Source organism: Alligator mississippiensis, chromosome 5 (assembly GCF_030867095.1).
Source record: "Alligator mississippiensis isolate rAllMis1 chromosome 5, rAllMis1, whole genome shotgun sequence".
Taxonomy (NCBI): domain Eukaryota; kingdom Metazoa; phylum Chordata; order Crocodylia; family Alligatoridae; genus Alligator; species Alligator mississippiensis.
The window spans coordinates 12,717,022-12,734,773 of record NC_081828.1 but is presented as its reverse complement, the minus strand read 5'-3'; the positions used below and the strand labels follow the sequence as shown (position 1 = coordinate 12,734,773).

The 17,752-nt window shown below is 43.4% G+C and overlaps 1 protein-coding gene across 22 annotated transcripts in view; it reads left to right on the top strand.

Moving 5' to 3' along the window:
* The window catches only part of DAB1 (DAB adaptor protein 1), an 830,004-nt gene that overhangs the window by 415,699 nt on the left and 396,553 nt on the right, over positions 1 to 17,752 (top strand). The gene's annotated exons all lie outside the window — the stretch shown is intronic.

Below are 17,752 nucleotides of genomic sequence, written 5' to 3'. Positions count from 1 at the left end.
TAAATACATTCTCTAAAGAGCATAAGCAAACCTTGTTTAAGGGGAAAATAAATTAGGCAACAAGAGAAATGAATGATCCTCCATAATGCATACCCTATAATAAAATAATTGGTATTTTATAAAGGAGACGACTCTAGCAATTTTCAGTTCCCTGCTAGGTATGCTAGAATATGTTATTCAAAAAGGCACAATCAAAACCACCTCTTTCTATTGACAAATGAGAATTATTCACTTCAGTATCTCTTCCTTATTTTTAGAATAGAGCTGGGGGATTTATATGCAAGCTGCCTATCTTCCAACACCGTGTTAATTAGAAGCTTTGGTTATTATAATGAAAGTCCCGTAGCTTTCCTGTCATATCTAGCCCCTTGAAATGGAATAGGAACCTTTCTCTCCACTAGGCAATGCTCCTCACTTCTCCCATTATGCAAGCAGAGAACAAGTACCTGTGATTTAATAGTCTTGCAGCTATTAAATAGATTTGCAGCTCATGCTGGGGGGGTTGAAAAAAAATGGGAGGCAATGCAGTTTGTTGCTGTGCCCTTGGGGAATGGGAGAATGCCCAGGGGATACACATGCTATCACACAGCACTTAACACATGTCCTACCAATATCAGTGATTGAAATGTCAAGAAACAAGGTACAGTGCAGGGGGAGGTGGTGCTGGCTCCTCAGATACTGGAGGGGAAGGGGCTTACTTGTGGGGCTGGCAGAGCTGCTCCGTATTCTGGCTTCATCTGCGCTGTTGAGGTACAGACTAGTGCAGGGGTGAACTATCCAGTGGCAGCACCACATCCTCTCATGCAGTCTTTGGAAAGCTGCAGCCTGCTCCCTGTGGCATCCCAGTTGAGTGACTTGCCACCAAGGATGAGCAGGCCTCTACCCTGCCTCCTCCATTTACCCAGGTTTGAGGATGTACCTACCTGCCCCTTGGCAGCTCACCCTGAGTTTCTCCATACCATCACCTTATTGAGAAAAGCCCTTGCAAAGGTGTGTGGCGAGGCTTCTTCTTACATGTGCTCCCACTGGGCACCCGTGCAAGGCTCTTTATAGCACTTGGGATGCCTGTTGATGTCTCAGCTGCATAACTGCAGTTCCTGATGCTGATAGGTGGAAGTTTTTGGAGTCCAGGAGCTCCCGTACTGGATCAGTTAATGTAGTGGCAGGTGAGTGCCTTTGAGCACTGCAGAGGTTAGGGCTCCTAGAGTGGGGAGCTGGGGGGTGGCAGGCTGCACACAGGTGTCTTACCTATGCTGAGGACATAAAAACAGTTCCTCGCTGCTGCCGCTGCCGCTGCTGCTCACATAGCTGCTGCTGCCGGGTGCCCCCCTCCCTCCATGTTGCTTTTATAATGACAGAGTCCATGTACCCAGATGCTTCTGCAAGAGCAATGCTATGCAGCTGCTTTTGCTGCTAGTGCACGGACTTCCTGGGGGCACAGGGGGGATTCTGGTGCCCCTACTAAATTGATGGCAAAGCCCGGGGTCCCACTCGCCCACTCGAAATTACACTGTGGTGTACTATGCAAAAGAGCGATTGTGTAGTTCTCTGTACTGTTCTCTCTGTCTGCTCCCAGTGGTAATGAAGGCAGCTTGTATTATGAGCACGATGATACAAAACAGTCTCTCTCATGTATCGGAAACACTTCTTATATGGTCTTTAATACACTTTCCATGGTGGGTGCACTCCTTTGAGGTGAGTTATGGATCCATATTGTCATCAGACCAAACTAACTTGTATGCCATCCTTCCTTGTTGTGCGTTACTCTAGATATGTTTTAAAACATATACATTCCTATATGCTGAAGTTTTCTCCTGGCTTGCAGGTAAATCTGGGTCTTAACTTGGGCTTTAAGCTGGGCACCTGGGTCTTTTTCACAGCCACTGATGCATTGCCTTATTCTGCCATGCAGGTGATGCTTTGATACTTGTAAGGGCTGGGACTATACTAACTAATAAGGAAGGCAAAAAGAGAGCAAATGTATGTTGTACCCACCTGCTGACACTTTTGGTTCATTCCTATCCCACTTGTTAGGTACCTAAGAATGATCCTGGTCTATACTGCTCATGTCCCTGAATGGAAGGGATAAAAAGGGTTATTACAGTTGCGGTGGGAGATTATACTGTATGTGCAACCAGGAATGAGGTGGAGGTATCAACTTTCACATCCACTCAACTGTAGCAGTCCAACTATGAGAGAACCTGAGAACCCCTGGCCAAGAGGCAAGAACCACAGGATTTTCAGTTTTGTTTGAAGCCGTCTTTATTTCCTATTCTGAGCACATACATAAAACACATTAGTTAAGAAAGCTTTCAAATTATTAACATATCTCGTACTTGTCTTTGAGCCAAATGAATAGCATTTGGCAAGCCATCTAAGAGTATTACACAAAGTGCTTCTTGACTTGAGGCTTAATACAGAATACGGGATTGAATTTGCTACTGGTGCCTGCTAGTGATCAAACAGTTCAAGGGCCAGCCGTGTTTTCCTATTATAGAAGCCTGTTCTGACTGTTTGATGGCAAAGCCAGTTGAAATTTTATCCAGATTGAACTGGATGTTAAAGCTATATGATTTCTTTTCGTAATTCATATTTGATCAAACATTTTTGGGAACCTTTCAGTGCCACTGTACTAGGAGGAATGTGGCTGCTTCAGCAGGTAAGGCCTTCATTTGCCAACATTTAGTAATCAAAATGTTCATTTAGTCCATGGCATCGACTTAATTTGGGTGCTTGGGAAGGCTGTTTTCAAATTATTGGGATACTCACATTGGAGTTATTGAGCATCATTAGCAACTACCAGTTGGGCATCTGCTGGGTAGATAAAGAAGGCACATATGCAGAGGAGGACCCATAGGGTGCAAAAGTCAGTGAGAGTTACCCTCAAACACCTTGATGACCCCCCAAGCAGGTGGTCCGGCAGTGAGTTTTACTGATTACACCTGAGGTATGAAAGAGCTCAATCAAGGGCTCGATCATTCATGTTCAGTATGCCACTGAAGCTCTTCTCTGTCCTAGTGGAGACCCAGGGACATTGTAGGTGGGCTGGGCATTCTTTGTACTGGCCATTCTTGCACCAAGAGCTGAGGGTCTCCGTTTTCTTTGATACCACTGTTCATGTTAGGTACTCATTGCTCTGGTGAGAGGCTCCAATATTGTGCCTTGAAACTTCTGCCTTGGAAGGTGCAAATGTGGAGGATTAAAGCACTGGGCAGACACCTAGGGGACCTTGCCTTGGTTCTGCCAATGGCCTGCACTGTGGCCTTGGACAGATAACCTCACCTCTCTGCACTTCATCTTCTAAATCTGTAAAGTGGAGATGATGAAATTTCCCTTGTCTGAAAAGGGCTCTGAGGGAAAAGCACTATGCAGTTCCTGAAAGAAGTAAAGCAGTAGCAGGTAGGGTTCTCTCTGGCTCACCTGAGTCATTCCTGAGGGTCCCAGCAGGTACAAGCATCAGTGACATGCTCGCTGTGTGACTAACAAACTTCTGCCTGTCATTGAGAAGGCTGCTTTGGTGGCTAGAACGCCTAGCAGTGGTAGTGTAGAGCATCTTGTGTCATGCACAAGCTTCTTCCTTCTCTTTTCTTACATCCCTTTGTGCAATTTATTATGGTCAACATTTTTATTTATATATTTTAAATGCTGTGATTTTTCTGACTTGGTTATGGATTTTATGCAGGTTTTATTGGGCAAGATTCAAAGGTTTGCATTAGCAGGGTGTTTCTGCATATTTCTTCTGGCAAGCCTATAATTTCTATCTATCTATCTATCTATCTAGGCTGTGTGAAGTTTTGGTAGCTGATTCGATTCGGAGGAGATTCGGCACAATTCAGGGACCAAATCTCCAAATCCAAATTGAATCGGGAGACCAGTGAAAAGCTCTGAATCAATTTGGAAAAGCTTTGGAAAAGGTTCAGCCACTTTGGAAATTTGGCCATAGACTAAACAGGCAGCTAACAGCTGCCTCCAGCTGGTAGGTCTGTTGGGGTTGGGGGAGCAGGGAGGGAAGGAGTGTGGGGAAGGGAGAAATTGGGCCTGGGGCTGTGACAAGCTGCCCAGGTGGGTTGTGGTCATGCTCTAGCTCCAGGCGTAAGGGGGCAAGCGGCAGCAGGGCATAGCCTCTGCTCCCAGCACTGCCACACCTGCATCCTGCGCCCCCCCATGCCAGCTGGCAAGCATCAACGGGGCACAGCCTCTGCTGCCAGCACTGATGTGGGTGCAGCAGTACTGGGAGCAGGGGCTATGCCTGCTGCCACCCGGAGCAAGCTGTGCCTGCATTGCGCCCCTCCCTGCACCAGCTGTGCAAGTGGCAGCAAGGCACAGCCCCCATGGGTCCCCCCCACTAAGGCAAAGGCAGGCAGAGCCAGGGGAGCTGTAGGAGAAGCCCCCATGGCTGCTCTGCCCAGCCCCATCCCCTGCTCCACCCAGCCTCCCGGCACTTAAAAAAAATAAATAAATAAAAAAAAGGTGCCCCCCTGCCCCCGTGTCCCATTTTGGTGGCCCCAGCTTCCATACAGCACACAGTGCCCTGCTGAGCCATGCTTCACCTGCACCATAGGGCAGCTGCCACATAGATGCCAGGCGGGGGGCTGATCCCTGCTGGCTCCCCACTGCCCTGTGCTGCACAAAGAGGCTCTGCCACAAGTGCCCAGAAGCCCCAGTCACTGCTGCCAGAGATGGTGAGTGCGCGGCTTTTTTTTTTTTCTTTTTAAAGTGCCAGGACTAGGCTGGAGCTGGGCAGGGCAGCCATGGGGGCTTCTCCCGTGGCTCCCCCTGCTTGGGGAGAGGCAGGCACAGGTGGAGGAGTCGGAGGAGAACCTGCAGCTGCCTGGCTGTGCCTGCCTCTCCGCAGTCGATCCAAATTACCGAATCAGTGCCAAATCTTCCAAAGCCGATTTGGCCGAATGAATCGAATCACTGTCCTCCAAATCAGCCGAATCAGAATCCGAATATAATGTTGGCTACAAATGTCCAACTCGGGATCCTTAAAATTCTGGTTTATTAGGCAGATTGAAACACTGTAATGAAGTTAAATCATAAACCTTGGGGCTGGTCCCCCCACCCCCCCTACACACACACACATGCACACACACACAGTAACAAGCTACAAGATTCAGGTATACCTATCCCACAGGTGCTGGAGTCTGCCACTGAGGCTTCTTACAGCATGGTGTTATCTTCCAGAAGGGCATCGCCGGCTGGTCCTTCTGGCTGGACAGGTCGGGTGCTGGTCAAGTTGGAGATCACTTGGGCGCCACTGAGGGTCACTTTTCACTGCTTTTTATCTGTCCTTGGCAGACTTTGGTGACTCTCCAGTTTTCAGGTTTGCCCAATCCAGGGGTCGTTGACCCTCGTGGGACTTCCCCCTTCGGTGGCTACTGGATGGCATCTGTCAGCCCCAGGGGTCATCCGCATGTATGTGCAGGTTTGGGAATCCATTGATGAATTTTGAATAGGGCTCTGGGAGTGGTTGATCTGGAGATATTCAGCCCAAAAGTTGGTCCTCAGCATTGATTAACTCTAGCTTCTAGCCCTTGATCAGTGATGTTTAGAGATTTCCTGGTTGTTACATTGTCTTCTATTGAGTTCTTCCGTTGGTTGATCTGCAGTTTCCCAGGTGTTAATTGCTGCCTGCTACCGTGTTACACATTCAATCACTGATTCACTCGCTCTTTCAGGGGCCAGCCTGATACAGGGAAGGGCAGTTTGATTCCTGCCCTTGTTAACATTGTTACAATGTATAACTTACTTATGAAACTAAACACATTTAGTTGAAAGTTGAAAGGTGAGGAGTATAAAATATAAGCTACAGAAGTAATGCCATGGCACACAAATAGATAAAAATACCAAAATACAAGGGGAGATACAAAATGCACACATACAAATTTCAAAACACAATTCCTTATCTTAAAGTGAAAGAAAGAGGAAGGAAGAAAAGGTAGAAGAGAAACATATCCAAAGAGAGGAGAGCAAATTCAGGCAAGAGGAAAAGGGGGCTTTCTGCTACACAAATACTTCCCTATTTGTACAGGCTTTCTATCTATCTGTCTGTCTGTCTAACCTCCCACTGCACTTGGCCTTTCTCAGGTGTCTGTCAAAAGCTCAGAGCCTGTAGAAGGATGTACGAGTTAGGAGGAGGGAAGCTAGGAGCTGGGTGACAACTAGAGTAGAACAGAGAATCAGAGAAAGCTTGCAGGATGAGGACTGCCTTTGCACATGGTATAGGAAAATTGGAAAGAAAGAGAATCATAGCTGCAAGAGTGACCTAGAGGACACAAGTAACTTAGTAGATCATAGGAAATAGAGTGTGGAGAGTTTTAGTGTGCTGTTTTACCATATTCATTTTCACTAGCAAAATCCTGATGACTTGAAAGCAAGTTTGTGTACTCAGTGTAAAATCCTTTGGGCGGGCCTAGAAGCAGCAAAATTGTAGGCAAATCAAAAAAGAAAAACTACCCAAATTTGTTGCTTAGAAATCACACTTCATGAGCACATCATAGAGGCATACAGGTTCCTAAAAATCTCTAAGGGGCAGAAGGGTAGGCCCAGCCTCATGGAGCCTGCCAAGTTCCAGCCACGTCAGCTAAAACAGTAAGTAACCTCTTGGTGTCCGCAGTGTCTGAGTGCTATGTTTCAAATTCCCAATGTCATGGGCTAGGGACAGACATTACATGTAAACCAGTTTAAGTGACCAGAAACTGGTTTAAACCTGTCACAGAATAGACATTCAATGCAATTAGCTAGTTTGAAAATGGCCAAAACCGATTTGAGATAAACCTGATGGCATGTAGTATCAGACTTAAATGATTTGGCTCAAACCGGTATATGCACTGTCTGTCCCAGACCATGGCGCCCATTCAGAAATCCTAGGTGACTGTCAGGACAGCACTCGGATCCTTTTGCTTCAGAAGCACGGCCCCCTAGTATCTGGGGCAAAGAACGATTTCCTGTAGTACAGCAGCATAGAGCCTGACACAGTTTAGATTACCGTCAGAAGAGGCACATCGTGTATACACAATTTCCTGTTCAATTTACATGTCTTCTAAGATCTTTTTGGGTAGCAAGGAACTGGCATTTTTTTATGTCTTTGTAGATGGGGATGAATTGTATCCAAAGTCAGGTTACACCTTGTGGAGCAAAAAAATAAAATAGATTTTAAAAATGCAAAGCAGTGTAAAACTGGAATGGACCTCCTGGACTGAATGCCATCTCCAACTGCTGGAAATCGGATTGTTTCACTGAGTGCCTTATTCAGAAATTCCCTTCCCCCCTCCCTGGGTTGGTACAGGGAACTAGATGTGGTAGATTATTGTACAAAGTCACCCTGGAGTTATAAATGATAGGAGCTGCAGTAGGGAGCCTCCAGAAGTTATTGATATAGATGTCATGAAGAGAGATAGGTATCTTTCCCACTCTTATACTCTAGGTCATTGTTAAATAAAGGATACCAAACTTAGCCTGGGGGATTTTGCATAACAACAGTCTCCTGTGGGGTTCTTCCTATAAAAGCTCTGCCACTAGCCTCAGTATCAATTATTACATATCACCAAGGCTCTGGGTTAAACCAAGAACAAAGGGAGCTAATAGAAAAAGACACAGTGGTCAGAGGGCAATCACAATTGCTGATTATTTCATGTGCCCTAAGGGCTTTAATACTGACATGGAATAAGATGATGTAAGCAAGCACTGAATAGTGTCCAAAAGGCCCAACAAGGAGTGCACGCCTCTGAATTGTGTATGATGCTGCATGCTTACAGCTCAGACTCTTTGTGTTGTTTTGAAGTTTCCTGTAAGTAATAAAGTCTTTCACCTGAGAACTTGGACACTCTTTTTATTTCCTTTGAAGGTAATGCTGGTAGATGTTTCACAAATTAGTTTCAACACAGTGAAGTCTATTGTTTCCAGCTGTGAGGCTCCAGTGTTCACCCCACTTAACTTCTTCAAACAATACAGTGAAACCTGCTCTCAATCTTGTTTTCAAATGTTTTATCAAGTCGTGGAATATAATTGAATTCCTTGCTAAAGGGAAGCACGCTTGGAATAAAACTAGATGGGTTGATTCACAGAGGAGCATGGCGCTGATATGAGTGTCACAGAATTGCTTCCCCTCCCTCCAGCTCCTTTTAAATGCACCAAAACTTAGAGACTCCTTTAACCCCTTCTTCTGCTGCTCACTCCTGCCTTGCAACTTTTCTTGTAGACGTGGAAATAGGTGACAGGTGGGATCTCCCCAGTGGTCAGATTCTCACTATATACTGTGTTGCTGATGAATTATTTAGGGTCTGATTCTGCTACTCCATGGAGTAAGTTCCTTAAATCCACAAGTGGCTCCCTTGTGGTGTGTCTGAATCCAAAAGCCTCCAGGGGCTTGTCCTCAGGTTGTGAAGCAGATACACTATCCCTTGCTCAGGGCTTTGCCTGAAGTGGAAATCAAACCCAAAGCTGGGTTCTCTGGGGAGTTCATCCTGACATCAGAAATATCACTGGAAAAGTTATGGTCATTTTTAGTCAAACCTAGGATTCCAGACATGAATGATTTAAAGACAACAGGTAGATCTAGAGACTTACTGAAGTTTATTTCCTACTATTTTTCAGTTCTGTAGGTATTCTGGTGCATTGCAGAACAAAAAAGGGTGGTCCATGTCCTGAAAATAGTTTAATTTGGACAATGACACAATAAGAATAACGTGTCTTTTATCCAGTAGACTAGGATCTGCAGTACTGGAGACCAAACATCCATGTCATCTGGTATCCTGCCCTGGGAATGACCAGCAGCAGATGCATCAGAGATGTCAATAGCAAGCTCTATAACAGACACTTATAAAATAACCTTCCATTGGAAGAACTTGTTAGTAACTCGGTTTTCATCCTGAGTCACAGAAATTTGGATCACTTTAAAAAGTGCTCTCATGTATAATCAAGAGGGTTTCTACGGACCACCGTAAATGCCAATTCATTATTGACACGTACTAAGCTCTTGGTAACAAATGAAAGCGAGCCCCACAGATTAGTGTTGGCTTTAAAAAAAAATCTGTTTTCCAGTTTAAATTTGTTGCCTGCCAACCTCATTGACTGGGCCTTGTTCTTGTGCAGAGAGAGGATACATTGGAGAGCTCTCATTTTATCATCTTTAAACCTGTCATTCTCCTGACTATTTCTATTCCACCCCTTCTCATTCATCCCTTCTCTAAACAAAATGATCTTCCCTTGTAGGACAGTCGTTTTTACCATCTTTATAGATACATGTTGACAAAAGTTGTACCAAGTGTTCCAAATGGGAGGGGATATATATATATATATAGTATCAGCATACATTAGTATACAGATATATAATACATATTTTATGTAATCTTTTTTTTTGTTTGTCTTTCTGGCCCATCTTTTGAATGGAACTTTATTTCTCATAGAGATACTGCCGGTAGAAGCAAAATAGCAAGGTTATTACTATCTCACTGTTTTGCGGCCAGAAAGTGGGACATGCGGCATGAATAGCTGTGGCCATAGGAGAGCTCTTTGTTTGTGTGACATCTGTGTTAACGTTTCTCATGCTGCCAGAGACCCGCTTCCTCCCTAGATAGCTTTGGTTTAAGATTTGTGTGTGTGTGTGTGTGTGTGTGAATTGGCTATAAAGAGACCCCAGTGCTTCTGTTTCCCAGCCTAGAAAACATATCTTGCAAAGGTCCTCAAACTGTGGCCTGCGGACCATCAGTTCTGCATTGGGCTGTTGGTGCTCGTCTTCAGAATAGAGCATCAAAAAGTGTTGGGAGTAGGGAGAAGAATGACTCAACAGCTGGGTTGGGAAGTTACCTTTCTCTCAGAAACAGATCTAAAGATTCAACAAATTATATAACCATGGTTCTATATAAATTTCCAGTTATTTTCCGGTGGCTGATGGGAAAGGCAGTGGTTTCTTATGAGGATTAAGGACATGGATGCTGGAGGTCCAACCATTCATATTGCAAGTTGAGTAAGAAATTTCACTAAGGTTGAGAGGACTGGGAGAATGATACACAGCTTTAAAGTAGGCACTGGATAATTTCTGAGAGCACATGCACAGAATCACTTAATTCAAAATGACAATGGCTTCTTCGAGACAAAAACAAAAAGATGCATTTTAAAGGTCAGTCCCCAAAATCTGCACCTAGATTTTAGACAACAGAGGTTAGAGGTAATTCCACTTAGGATGTGGGTCATGCATAGTATTTGCTAAAAACCACAAAGGTTTTAGAAAACAGAGCACCTTAGGATAGATCTTATCTACTAAATTATATAAATCTGTTTCTCATCTTTGAAAGGCAACTGGGAAAATATAACTGTTTCATTCATTTTGCCTCCTCCCAGGTTGGTGGCACATTATAAATATGATATTATGAAAATATAATTGTCCCTCTTCATTGCTCGTATGCTCATCATTGTGTAACACTAGTCGCACTTTTCATTAAAGTGAAGCAAGGCACGAATTTCAAGGGACTCTAGAGCTGAGACTCCGGGACTTAGAAAGATTGCTTAAAGGCATTTTGATATCAACACTGAAAATATTTGGGAATCATGGCAGTAATATATCTTTGTTAAATAGGTGGCAGCTGTGACCAATCAAGACTTTTCTTGGTTTTCCAACCAAGGGTGCATCTACATGTTGCCTTACAGCGCCATGCTTTAGTACTTCCTTTTGGAAATACTAAAGCACAGTGCAGTACAGGTGGTTACTGCACCGTGACCATGGTGCACAGTTAGATTTGGTGCTACAGTGATGTAGGTGCTGATCACGTGTAGACCCATGTGATCTCTCTGTCTCTGTAGCACACTGTACAGTGACGTACTGTGTCGCTATGTCCCCGTAGGATGACGTATAGATGCGACTATAGAGAAAGAAGAAGCTTCTACTAGAGCCAGTCTCTGGACTTTGTATGGTATGGCAGTAGTATAACAAATACACAATGGCTATAATGCCATGACTTCTTCCAAAATTCGGTTTCTTACTCCTCTTATTGAAGTCAATGTGAGTATTACCTCCTAAGTTTTGAAAGTCCCATCTAGTAGAAAATGTTGAATATGGAGTACTCACAGGAAAACCCTGCAAGAATCTGTACAAAAGTGTATGTATAGGATACTTTGGAACTGTAGGAAATTGTGAGTACCCAAATAACAGAGGTTTGTTACCTCAATTAATTCAATAGGGAATATGGCTGAAAAAATAGTCCATGTATCTGCATCAGCTTGTGCTGGCCTGTGGCTTGAAAATGTTACCGGCTGCTATTTTATGGAGTTTAAACAGACATCGTTCTGCTTAAGGCTAAAAGGCAAAAAGCTTAGTCCCAAAAGCTATTGTTTTATTTTTTAAAAGCTAATGGATAGTGCAGCTGGATTGCCAACGGCATGTAGCCTTTACTGTAGGTGAACAAGCCAAGGCAGAAAGACGTTTGGTGCTCTTGGTTGGGAATTATGTTTTCACTGCCCATACGTCATGCCCATATGGTCTTTTATAGAAATGTTGACAGTACATGCCATCTTACACTCCAGCACACCTGGCGGCACAAAGGCAACGTCTGTTTCCAGCCCTAGAGCATATACCTCAAAAGAATAGATGATCTGCTGCGGAAGGGAAGACAAAAAGAGATAGAGGCAGTTCTGGCAAGATGGATTATAGCACATAGGAAGGAAACCAGAAATTAAGGATTTGCTTAAAGCTGAAGGTTTTGTACAAATTATACATCTGATAATTTACCAGATTGCGGCATATATGTAATTGTATTTTCTTTGTACAATATATGGTATTGTATTTCCTGAAGGCACTTGTCCTTTGAAGTGGACTTTTGATGCTGGCTTGGGGCTTATTCTCACTCCAGTTACTCAGGTCTGTGTTGCACTTAGAAACCAAATTTTTAACCTAGTGCTTTTAGAATTGACACAACATTCGGTTGATAAAGAGCAGAAAGGTTGCTTTAATCACTACCAACAATTTACAAAACTAAATGATGGAAAAAGACTCTTTCCCAGTATAAAATGAGCTATTAGTCCTTGTATTATCTTAGCTGCAAAGAGAACTTTACCCAATGCAGGCAGGAAGCAGTTCTTGCCCAGCCTCCCAGTGTGGATCCTTCACTTGCAGCTGAGTGGTGCAGGATGGCTTCTTGATCTTCCCTGAACTGCACACACCTTGCTGCCGGTTCTGTCTTGCTATTTATACTGTTTTAATTAATTATAGCTTCAAAGCATTCATGCTTGATAGTTGGTTAATCAAAGTCCAAACAAAGCAGGCAAGGACAGAATGAGTATAGTACAATTGTATCCTGTTCGTGCATTTGTGAAGTTTGCAAGTGGATCTAGGAATCAAACGGGATGGGTATTGATCACAGAATATTATTTTTCATATTTTAACAATGGAGCATAATGAATAGCTGCATCAAATGGCTTGTGGAGATAGTGAAGATCAGAGATCATTGGATACAACAGGTGTGAGTTTGAGGAGAATACACACTGGTTCATAATAAGCATTTAAAAATCGACTGCCTATTTTGAGAAATATGAGAAATATGCCTTATTTAATACATGCAAATGTGAGGCAGTGAGGATCAGGCAAAAAGTGTGAGGTAGGTTAGATGCAGACATGTAGACTGACTTAGCATAAAACTTTAGATAGATATTGGATGTTTGCTTTGGGAAATAGGTCTTAATCAAAGGGGAAGTGTGTTAACCAGGATATATTTACAGGCATGTTTTCAATGCACCTTGGCTTTTCTTGTCTCTTACAGGCTTTGCTTTGAACTAGATATTTGACTTCTTTTGTTTTCTTTAACGACACTTAGCTGCCCAGGCCACTTGGCTATCTGGCTTGCTCTCTGAGTCTTGTTAAATATATGTAATGAGTGTGTTAGGTCTCTGCCAATACTTTTAACCACCACGTATTTTTTTTTAGGCTCATGTGTGGTGGAAGGTTGAGGACTATTATTATGACTGTTACTATCTTATGGCATGGGTCTGGTATTGGGTACCGCAAGGCTCCACTCTCTCTTATGCCTAATGGGTTGCAAGCCATTAGCGGAGTTTGATTTTTCTTTGTCGCAGGCTTGTTACCACAACCCAGTCTTGCCCCAGCCACTGTCTTGCATTTTTTTGCAAGAGGCACTGTCCAAGCTTTTATGGCTTTCATAGTCAGCAGTCTACACAGAGGGTAGAAAGGAGCTAAAAGGAGCAGATCTCATAGATCCGAATAAGGGATGACTTCTGCATCCCAGTCCTACAAACGATATCATCGGGGCAGATTCTGCCCCCTCGCTCAAATAAACAGGGCTTTGTACAGAGCACTCGCTGAATCTTAGAGAGAGGTGGTGATAAATGCAGAATTAGGACCTGTGGTATTGCTTAGTTTAATGTTCGGGTTATGCTGCTCCATTCATTAACTGGACCCACACTGAAGAGAAGTAAACATGGATAGAAAAGGAAGAACTAGTTATGAGTGAAAAATGTTGGTAAAAGAAGTATCTAAACAGGGGTTATCAACCTTTTTAGACACATGGCACCCCAGGATACACTCAAGGCACCCCCTGGAAAAGTCCAACTCTTAGTTAGCTTGCAGTAGCAGACTCGTTAAGAATCACTGCTCTAATCTTTGATTTGGATCACCTAGCAGAGAGGTTGGTCACTTTGGCCACTTTAATTCTCTCTGATAAATAATTCAGCCAACTACCCAGCGTAACTCATCCTAATTTCACTGAAACCAGTGGGATTATACTCTTTTGTACCACCAGTTGGACACATCCATTGTATCTTGACTTTATTTTTAAATACCTGAATACTAGGTTTTCTATGAGTGGAGAACTGGAGATGGATAGCTAGTGGTGTCATACAGAGCTTGTGGTTGATGCATCACCTATGGATTTTTGCATCTATTTAAAGCAATTCAAAGTTGCATTTTGCACATTTTAAGCTACAGTCAGTATTTTACAAGCACTTCTGCTTAGAGAGTTGTCATCTGTAACATCATTTGTTTAGTTTTATAAAGTGTGCTGTCTCGAGCTCAGTATGCATGTACAAGGTTAAATGAAACATAACAGCAAGGATGCCTGTGCTTTTGCAGAAGATGTTGCTGTTTAATGCTTGTATAGCACATACTTGTGCATAGTTATTTACTTTGGCAATGGTTTGCATTTGAATCTAGTTTCTAGGATGGTAGGAACTACACTGGGACTTCAGCATGAAACAAAGAATGAGAGAGGTTTGCATGACTGAATGGAGCAAGTGCGAGAGGGAATGAAGGAGGTCAGAGAGGAGTGGGCTGTGTTCCTCGAGATGAGTTGCACTTCATCATCAGGTGGGTGTCACAGGCCAGCTAGGCACTGTGAGTGTATCAATTTTATCATAGGCCAACTGAGCTGTTTGATTCAGTTCCGGATCGAGGAGGCAAAGTTGGGAGTGAAATAAAGGCAAATTTATTACAGCTTACACACACACAAGAGTTAACAGAAAGATAAATGTGATAAACAGATAATGCAGTATTAAAAAGCTAATAGTAAATAATAACAACAGATAATAACAACAGATAGATAGATCAATTCTGTCGCAGGCCAACTGGGCACTGCAAGGGTATTAGCCACTGGGCTGTTCAAAACAACAGATAGACAGAGATGGTTTGGCAACTTATCGATAGTCCCTCAATGCCAGGTACGTGCCAAGTGATTCCAGCGAAGTCAGGCATCCCCGATCGACGCTGTCAGAGGGATTACTAGGGAAAGTCCCTTGATCAGGATCCGATCCTCACTCACACCAGGAGTCTGGGGTCCAGGTGTGGAACAGAAATGACCATTCTGTTCCCTCCTTCCTGCTGGTCACCTGATGCACGTGCTTTTTATACGTAGTTTTATGTTAATCTGTTGGCCTTAGAGCCACTCACAATGTTGCCCTACAGCTGTTACCCTATGGGATTGAAAAGTGTTAAAAATTATCATAAAAGGTTACTACACAGACTTGGCTTTATCCAATAAGCAAATTATGATGCAGCACCTTTAGGTTTGAAATTGACATTGCTCTGCCCAAGTTCCAACCCCTTTTAGGTTTCATTTGAATATGCTTTCTTGAGATATGCTTTCCTGGAATGTGTTGGGTGTGCCAGGCAGTTAGATCCAGTTTTATCATCAAGGCTGAACCCTGAGCAAAAAACTGTTATGTCTCCTAATTTTAAAGTTACAGCTTCGCCTATGGGGCCCAGTCAGTTCCACGAACAGTTAATTTATCATTTTGTTTAAACTTATGACAGACAAGTTACATTTGCAGTTTACAAACTTACAAGCTTTATATTAACTAATATTACCTGTTTAGGCAAAATCCCAAATGCCTCCAAGAAGCACATATTTATTGCTTATTAATCCCTCTGGTTCTGGCTATCACAGGTGGGTCACCAGCAGTGGAGATCCGAAGCTGGACCTCTGAAAGTTAAGAGGTGAATGTCTACTTTACAGCAAACTTACCATTATCCCAGCCTCAACTAGAGAGGGCATAGGTTACATACGATATGTGATGATCATAGACCGGAGCAGGTAGGAGTGTTTTGTTTTCTGAGGCATTGCAGAGGAATCGCTGACAGGTAGTCATCCTCCCTTGGGTGTCAGGAGAGAGAAATTTGAATTCAGAGGATTCTTTAGTCCTAACCCACTGTATCCTTAAGACAGCCAAGCACCTGTCATCGTGGACAGCTGATGTCGGCCCTATTCCATTTGTTGGAGTGAGGCTATATTGACTAATGCTCTTCTGCACTCAGAACTGTGGTCTTATGAGGAGTCCTTATTTCACCTGCATATATATCATTCGACACGTTTTATGGATTCACAGAAGTTTAGGGCTGGAAGGGACCTCACAAGATCATCGGGTCCAGCCCCCCTGCTGTGGGCAGAAAAGACTCTGGGGTCAAATAACCCAGCAAGGTGTGCATCCAGTCTCCTTTTAAAGATCTCCAGGGTAGGTGCCTGCACCACCCCTGCTGGGAGTCTATTCCAGAGTCTGGTCACACCAACTGTGAAGTTTTTCCTTATGTCCAGTCTGAAACCTTCTGAGAGTTCATGACGGTTGCTCCTGGTTTTCCTCTGGTGCACTTTGGTGAATTGTTGTTCACCTAGCCCCTGATGCTCACCCCTGGCATATTTGTAAGATGCCACCAAATCCCCCAAAAGTCTGCTCTTTTCTAGGCTGAACAGTCCCATATCTGTCAGCTTTTCTTCATAAGGCTTGCTCTTCAGGCCTTTAATCATCCAAATGGCTCTTCTCTGGACTCTCTCAAGCTTCTCCACATCCTTCTTGAACTTTTACTTCTGTCATGCCTCTCACATTGGTCAATAGATAATGACTCTTTTGAAATATGGGAGGGTCTTGTTTGTAACCCCAGGCGACACAAGATACGTTTTTGTGAATTCTCATTCTCTCTCTCCTCTCTTGCAGCATGAAGTATGTTTTCCCCCTTGGCTCAGCTGCTCATGTACATCCTCTTGCTGACTTAGTCCTTAATTTATAGCCATTTTAGCAGGATATATCAATACATATGGACACTTCAGGATCAGTTATAATAGCAGCACTGTAGCTTAGGTAAAACACCATTATGATAAGAAATAAATTCCTGCCTTTTATCTCTTCCTATCTTCCTGTTAATTAAATTGAAGCTCTTTAGATATATTGAATTTTTTTCAGCTTTTTTATTGTGAAACCAAAGTAGGAGGAATTAAGTGGGTAATGATTGTGGCCAAACAGATGGCAAAGTTTCACAGAAACTAATTCCTGCTGGGTAAGTTTTGTCCTAAGGATTTAGAAAGCAGCCAGTGGTCAGGCAACACCTGCTTATAAATATTTTATGTTTCACATGGTTTTGAAGGCTAGGTAATTGGAGTGGTGGCATCTGAAATCGAATAATAAGAATCTGTCAGAAACGGTGTCCTTACATTATATCTAAACAATGGAAAGCAAAAGAATCTGAGATTAAGTTGTACATTAGTTAAAAAGAGGTACTTTTGGAACAAATCTTCTAATGTTGAACAAAACTCTCCCTCTAAGCATCTTTGTGAGTAAAAAGTAGGGCTGTGTGAAACAGCACTGTTCTGTTTTGACTTGCATTTCGATTGGACTTAGTTCCCTTCCCCAGCCGGATCGATCCTAGCACGGGGAAGGGGAACTGAGCATTCAGGCTCAATTCCCTTCTCCTGTGCTGTGATCGGCTTCCTGCAGCCCAGCCGTGGGAGGTGGGGAGAGCCAAGGCTGTGCTCCCTGCCCAGCTGAGCCACATGGGACTGTGGGGCCACTGGGAATTCAGTCCTGGTTCTCCCATGTCTCCCACCACCTGGCTGCTGGCTGCTTCAAAACTTGAAACGTTTGGAAACTTTCAAAACATTTTGACTAGCCTCATTTTGTTTCAAGGCTGTTTTCGAATTCCTTCCTTTCATTTCGATTTTGCTGTTTTGAGCTCAAAATGAGTCGAAACAGTGTCGAAACGAAACAACCGGCAAAATTTCACTCAGCCCTGGTAAAGAGTTATAGATTTTATTCCCCTTTGCATGCTAAGCCAGTCCCCTGGAACGAGCTAACTTATTACACGCTTCCATGTGGCCTTTGTTGCACGAGAAGCAGGCCAGGATATAACCAAAGCAACAGGCATTTTATGCAATATGGCATATCAGCAACAAGTAAGTCAGGTCTGTCCTGTGCTTTCTGCACTAGCTTCCAGTACGCACATCAGGTTTTGTCCAAGTCTTGATCTTCAGCGTGCTCAATG